Here is a 7875-nt window from a genome sequence, read left to right as displayed (position 1 = left end):
ATGGATTAAAACTAGCGCAACCCCTTTAGGGCATAATGACGAGGCCGCCGTAGTCATCAAACCTTTATGTTTGTTCGGTCAGATCGGCATATGGCGTCATAGACATGGTCATATTTCAAATAGAGAGGGTTGTTGTTCTTTAAATAGTCAAAAATTAAATAAATCAAATTACTCAAAAATGATTTTTTGTGAAAGCGTTTCGAAATTGACAGTTTTTGATATTTATTTGAGATTCGAAATGACATTCTTTTAGGCGCTAGTATTTAAAAGTGACACTTGTTTAGGCACTAGTGCCTAAAAGTAAAAAATGAAAGGTTAGAAACAATGAAAATATTTATTTACTATAAATCTTAAAGATACAATTATTTAAATTATTAAAGTGAATACAAAAGGCATCCAGCTTTTCGTCTCTAAAGGCGGGTTCTCACTTGTCAGTTTCGCTGACGCAGTCTGACTGATTCATTATCAATGAAAAATAAGAAACAACGATTGTATTCACACGTTTCATGTTTTGCTACATTCAGTATTCAGTTGGTCCAAACATTCTAATGTGGTGATTTCGTATAGACATGAAAATGGTTAAAACAAAATTGAAACCAGGTGTTCGCGAAGTTTGTTTACAATTAGCAAATGAATTACAGAATATTCTGGTGAATCAGAAAAGAAAAAAAAAAACGTCGTAGGTGGTCAGGTCCTGGATATTGCGAAGAAATAAACGGGGTGCTATAGTGAAACTATATTAAAATAATTAATTAACTTAACTTGTAAACTGCACAAATCACGAAAATGTAATTCTCACGCTTCAGTTTCTATTCATTATTCGATAATGATCAGTCAAAATGAAAAAAAGTAGAACTGGTTTTCACTTTAACTGAAAGTACCAATGTACTGATCATTTAACATGAAAATGTGTTCTGACGTTCATTGTTTGTTCAGTATCACTGAATCAGTCAGACTGCGTCAGCGAAACTGACAAGTGAGAACCCGCCTTAAGAGAAATGCAAGTTGTAGGAGTCGGAATAAGTAAATTTCTTGTACTGGCAAAGCTGGTAGCTTCTGCTTCTACGTGAACTACTTTTAATTTTTTATTTTGCGAATCTTTCTGTCCCATGATTCTTTTTGCTATATCGGTTTTCTGTTCAATTGAATTTTCAATGTAACCTTCAGCACCCGAGCTCGATCGCCAACCTCCATGTCGCTTTAAAACTGTTATGTCCGCTCCTGAATCTGCCAGCATTGTTGCAGAGCTACACCGGAAATAATGACCAGTGTATTCAATGGCGTTGGAGAGTCCAAGAAATTCCGCTATCTTTTTTTGCATACCCCCAATAGTATTGATTCCAACTGGCAGGGTACAGCATTGATTTTTTCGATATGTCAAGAAAAATCGCTGATGTGTCACATTGAATGGTCGAAGTTTTGCGTACTTACGAAATACATGTAAGAAATTGATACTATCTATTGGTCCCTCAGTAATCGTAAACACTCTTGGAAAATGAATTTTTATATTCGGAATCTTCACACTAATAAATGACTGACAATTTTCAATGGCATCTACGGTCAAAAACGTGATTTCTTCCCTCCTACATGCACCAAATACTCCAACGATTAAGACAACTTTAGCTAACAGGAATTCTTTGTCATCGGCTTCTTTTATAAAGCGTTCTATTTCCAGTTTTGTAAATACTTTTGATTTCTTTGTCTGATATCCGGAAGCTTTTTTTTTTAAAAATGCAATAAGGTTTGTGAATTTGCTAATATCTACGTTTCTGTTCTGGTAAATCATGGTACGGAGCATCGAATATTTACTCCACAGAGTTACGGCTTTGTAGAAAAAAACTTTGTTTCGAAAAAAATCCTTAGATGACTAGTAAGCTTACCATGCGCTGTTTGTATGCCCACTACAGTCTCTCTTTGACAGTCTCTCTGTCTTTGCTTATCCGAATCTGCTATACATTTTGGAGAATGTTACAAATCAATAAGTAAAGAGAATGTTTTTAGACATGTCGCACCTTCAATCATTAAGCGAACTAAGCCATATTAAAATAACTATTGATTTTGTGGCACTTTATGATTAAACGTGCGATGTCTATAAAATAAATCAAGAAACATCTTTCATACTTGCAAATATTATGATAAAAAAGCAAAATATTATTTTATATTAACTTTCTACATATTAGAAAAATTGCTACCAAAAATAATTTAAGATTAATTACCCAGAACTAAAAAAACTTTACTTAGTATATGTTAACCTATTGTATTTGTTATTTACATATATCTAAAAATATCACAATATCATTAAAAACAGTTTCCGAGTTAGTTCCAGCGTCCAATAATAGCAAAATAAAAACACTAAATCACCACACTACAATACACCAAAACACTTTTACTTTTACACTGGACGCGCGTTTCGCGAACCATGTTAGCATCATCAGCAGATGATTATAAACTTTTTATATATAAACCAATTTATAATCATCTGCTGATGATGCTAATATGGTTAGCGAAACGCGCGTCCAGTGTAAAAGTAAAAATGTTTTGCTGTATTGTGGTGATTTAGTGTTTTTATTTTGCTGTGTAACACCAAAGGTTCCAACCCTCAACTGTAATAATGTCCAATAATATATTTGCTATAGATATTGTTTATTTAGAATCTAATTTAATATATCACACATTTTATTTCTTAAGCTTATAGTACATAGTAGTAACATAAGTCAACGATACATAATAGATACTCGTAGATACAGACATAGATTGTTTTATTGAAATAGAATAAACACATTTGTTAAATTATTTCTTGGGTTTAATATGAATTCTAAAAGTAGTCCTAAATTCAAAATTTACGCGATTTTTATATCTATAGTACCTACAATTTTTTAAACAGGGTGAGTCTTAAATAAGTGCAAATATTTTTGGGGGTAGTATATTTCGACCCCAGAAACAGGATTATGAAGTTTTTTTCGCGAAAAAAACAATTTTAAGAATTTGAAATTTTTTGAAAAAAATTTTTGGAAATTTTATTAGTTTTACTCAATATTTGTTAAGTTAAATATAGTAGATTGAATTTACCATAAAGAAAACCATAAAATCCAGAAAAGATCCAGTGGTTCTCAAAATTTTAGCAAAAAAATCATTTTTTTTGGAAATTGTCAAAGTAAAATATCTCCGTTATTTTAGATTTATTTGACAAACGGTAGAGAGAAAATATGTTTCTTTTATCGAGATCTACCAACCCTGAAAATATTTGCACTTTCATTTAAGACTCACTTTTTATAACTGTATATGCCACCAAAAAGTGTATATTTTAGCTCACACATGAGATAGAAATACGTTTGAACAACTAAATGTAGCAAAAATCTTAGTGTGAACTGTGGTTTTTATCATATTGTAATTAATATACTAAGATATTAAGGTTACTTTTTAAATATGCTTCAATTTTTTGAATAAAGATTATCTGAAATCTATAGAATACAAATGTTTTAGTTAAATGTTATCTCTCATTTATGACATTGAAATTCATCAACATATATTTTCCAATAGCACAAAATGAATTTGTTAAATATTTTACAGAAACTTGTGTATTCTATGCCAATTTATTTACTGTCCTTAACATATTTTTGCAAAGACATATAGATGTCTATATAAATTATTAAGACCCTGTATGTTTTGAAATCTCTGCTGGATATCGTCTGCTCTTGGCATTCACCGCGTGCCTTATGACTTCACAATTACCATAACAGGCCTACAGTGAACACTAGGAGATAGACAAAGTCGAAATAATAGCAGAATATCTTTTACTTCTTTCGGTACCTTTACCTCTTCACTATGATATACATCTTCTCTGGTAATTGTTACAATTAAATGGTAATTGTCTGTGTCCTAACTGTGAGGTTGGGAACTACTTCTTTTAGTGGTACATTCTTCTGTGACATTGACAACTATATTCAGTTTTCTACAAATTCACCTGAAACAAGAAAACAAAATCTTTACCCTGAAGATTTTTTTTTGGTAGATTATCATTTACAAACTAAATATTTGCTTTATTTTTAAATTATGAAGTGGATGTGTCACTCAGTTCACTGTAGACAAAACTGTGCTTTAAAACTGCGTGTGTATGCGTCAAAAGTAGTACACGTTAAACTGCGCAAACTAGCCTGCACTAAAGGACCGATCGTCTGTGGGGACTTTATTCTTTATTAAAGGAACGGTTATCCTTTATTTTTGTGTTTTATTTGTATACGAATTTGTACTGACAACTTTCGTGACTACAAAGGACACAATACAAATTTTCAGTTTTGAGTCTAGTAAAAACTATATGTCAAACTGTGATGTTTCCATTAAAAATCGTCTCTGATTAACATTTTCTGATAATTTTTAAAGACACATTTAACTATTTCGTGAAAATTTGACTTAAATTGGTTAAAATATGCGACATTTAATAAAATAATATACTTACACACTGCGTGTGGTGTGATTCTGGAACAATGGATTCATAAAATAGTTTATTTTTAATTTTTACTATTTCTATCTAAACTACATTAACTAAATTATTAGTTGACTAATTATAAAGCTTCTACTTACTAATTTAAACATTTCACTATCACTAAAAATTAATTACTTTTTCTCTAAAACATATTTTTTGACAAGGTCAATTATTCAGTTACCAGAGTAACGTAATTTTATAAGTAGATATTCAATTTTTTTAAATGACTTGATGTTCCAACAATTTTTAGAGCATATCCAAAAGAATCCAGTTTAAAATGTTCATATTTTGACAATAACTTATTAAAAGCTATATAAATAGTATTTTTTTTGTGTTATTCAATTAATTGATTATTAAAAAAGTGAGTTTCCATGAGCTGTTTTTTCCATTAATTAAAATTTGTTCATGGAAAATAAAAATTGATTGTTTGCTGTTCTTGGAATTTTAAGGGATGATAGTTTCTGTTGTTCGTATTTTATGATTAGTTGTGTGATTATAAAAGGGTATATATCTAATTGATACTAATTAACAAGTATAAAAAATAGCATTATTGTCAAATAATTAAAACTAATTTGTAGTAAGAAATGTCTGAATGTAAAGTATAAAATTACCAACAACATAGTTTAAGTTGACAACAGACTTAATATAATCCTTTTTTTCTTCCAGACTTTCGAAAGTTTTGGTAAATCTAATATATTCCAGAGTTACAAAAAATACAAAAGTAAGTGTGATATTGTTATTAATGGTAAAATAATATTATGTATATTTTTAGGCATTTTGGTTATTGGTAAAATCATCTATTTCAAATAGACATATTCATGACTAATATTTACCGTGAAAACCCTATGAATGGATTTCAGAATATAGTTTTCCAGGATTCATTTGGATTTTCCGATGAAAAATCCAATTTTAAAACTGGAGAATCCAGAAATAAACATAGACAAAGGATATAGATTTTTCCTGAATTTTATATACTAAACGCGTACACTAAAAACCTTCAATTCAAAGTTTTCTTCGGCCCTATACGATATCGTGACGTGGCTATAGGCCTTATCTGTGGCATCGGAGAATTATCAGCTGTTCGGGACACGTGACGGCGCCATGCAAGGCGTCGCGACGTTGCTGGTTACGACAGCGTCGATCGTTTGGTGGTCGATAAAGACCCCATCTCTTAGAGATATTTAGCACACAATGGTTACGATAATCCATACCTGCTAATTTCGTATTTTTTACAACTAGGTAGTATACAAAAAGTTGCAGTAAAAATACCCTGTTAAAGATATACTTTTAAATTGAATAGATTAAGGAAAAATCAATTCACTGTCAAGTCTAGTGTCTAGTGTAAAAATATATACAGGGTGGTCCGAACTGTATGGTCCGAAAGGTTCAGCCGCATATTGTGCAGATAAAAATAAGTAAAAAAGGTTGAATAAATGTATGCCCTAAAATGCTTCGTTTTGGAGATACAGAGTGTAGATGTTTCATTTTTATCTAGATTTTTTCCAAATAATTTCTGAAGTAACGTCAATATTTGGATGAAAATTGGTGTCTGGGAATTTTTTGTCATGAGAAATTTGATTTTGATGCCAATATGACTGCTGCTTGTAGAGGGCGCCACCTACATATTTTAACTGGTTTGAAGAGTAACAACTTTTCGTCCGTACCTGTACAAAAATGCTGAGTAAAAAATATACATTTATGACGTTTTTTACGTCATACGTTTTTTACGTCATTACGTTTTTGTATCGCAGTTTTTGACGTAAAAAAGGTCTCTTGGTAAAAATCGCCACGAGAATGGTTCTCGAGATATTTTGAATTGAAATTATCAATACCTGTCATCATTGACATAAATTTAACATGTTGACACTAAATTAATAGTTATTAGACTGAAATCATAAATTTGAAGTGTTTTTGTGCCAAAAATTCAAAAGAAACTGTTTTATTATTCGAAGAAAAATTCTAATCAACATGTTCATTTTTTGTCAATAATGACATGTATTGACTATTTCCATTAAAACTAAATAATAAAAAAAAATCTTGAGAACGGTTGTTCGTAGTAATTTTTAACAAGAGATATATAATTTTTTCGTAAAAAAGCACAGAAATGTTTATTTTTTCACTCAGTAGTTTTATACAGGTAAGGACGAATCTAGGAACTTTTTATTATTTTTAATTTATAAATTGTAGTTTAAAATGTAAAAAAAAGCTAACAGCATTTCTTAAAAAGAGAAGGGACGAAAAATATTCCCTATTTTTTTAAAAAGTAATCATTTCGCACAAAGTAATTTTCTCGTACATATTCATCTACAATCTGTATAAAACTCTATTTCTACGTCTTGTTATATAGTAAATTTTCTGGCTCGCCCTGTACGCGTCTCCCTCGAGAGTCGGTGTTACTGTAGAAAGGGGGTGGCAAATAAGGGGTGGCGTGGTAAAAAGCGAACGCTAGAGGTCGTAGCCGGCCTAGACGATTCATTCTAATTCAATTGCGAGACAGGCTGATATGGCGAAATGGCACGGCGTGTGAAGTTGTCGTGAGCCATTGTCAAATCAGTGGCGGAGTAGTTTTTAAACAAACAACGCTTTATTGTACAAAAAGCCAAAATAGCTTCATCGACAAAGCATTTACAAAACAAACAAAAGCACAAAAAAATATATACAAATAATAAAAAATATCATACAATACAAATCAATTCAAAAAAATTTACGTCAATAAAATTACAAATAAGACATACATACATGAACATTGCAGAACACAGGCGTATCAATAAAATTTTACAGAAGGAAAATTGTAAATGGATATAATCATATAAGAGTTATAAAATATTAAATATTAAATACTAGACCTTTAACCAGTGTGTGAGATAATCAAAATTTTAAAATTCAAAATTGTTTATGATTAAACATCAACAAAAAAGTCATTTACCGCATATAGGTCATTGTACAGTATTGAGCCTTTATCTAGTTCTGAGGTCGGGGTTGGCAAATAAAGATCGTGCTCCGCATTCCTAAGTGGAGAGTTGTGAGATGGCCTTTCCGGAATAGCAGATATATGTGCTTGCGGATTAAGCAAACGGATTCAAAAATGAATAAGGAAGGAAGAGCCAGTATTTTGAAATTTTTAAATAAATTCTGGCAGTGAGTTCCACTGTTCAATCCCAATAAATATCGAACTGCTCTCTTTTGAAGTTTGAAAAGACTATCAAATTTTGTCGCGCAGCAAGTACCCCAGAATGGAAGGGCATAACGAAGATGCGACTCAAAAAGGGCATAATAGGCCATTTTAGTAAGTACAGATATTTATTATTGTTATTTAATATTATATTTCTTTGTTTTGTAACACTTAGTAAGAAATCAAATTTAAAAACTAAGAAAAGTGTCCAAATTTAAAT

At 30.8% G+C, this 7875-nt stretch overlaps 1 long non-coding RNA gene across 1 annotated transcript; it reads right to left on the bottom strand.

Moving 5' to 3' along the window:
* Window positions 1-2762: 2762 nt before the first annotated feature.
* Window positions 2763-4658, bottom strand: LOC115886187. The gene is made up of 3 exons (XR_004050855.1): window positions 4582-4658; window positions 3817-3964; window positions 2763-3754 (listed from the first exon to the last, which is right to left on the bottom strand). It is a non-coding gene; the product is annotated as an uncharacterized LOC115886187 (long non-coding RNA).
* Between the last annotated feature and the right edge of the window lie 3217 nt (window positions 4659-7875).

Source organism: Sitophilus oryzae, unplaced genomic scaffold (assembly GCF_002938485.1).
Source record: "Sitophilus oryzae breed Bouriz unplaced genomic scaffold, Soryzae_2.0 scaffold_471_pilon_pilon, whole genome shotgun sequence".
In the NCBI taxonomy this organism is placed as follows: domain Eukaryota; kingdom Metazoa; phylum Arthropoda; class Insecta; order Coleoptera; family Curculionidae; genus Sitophilus; species Sitophilus oryzae.
Note: the sequence above shows the minus strand (reverse complement) of the source record. Positions and strands in the feature narration are given on the sequence as shown.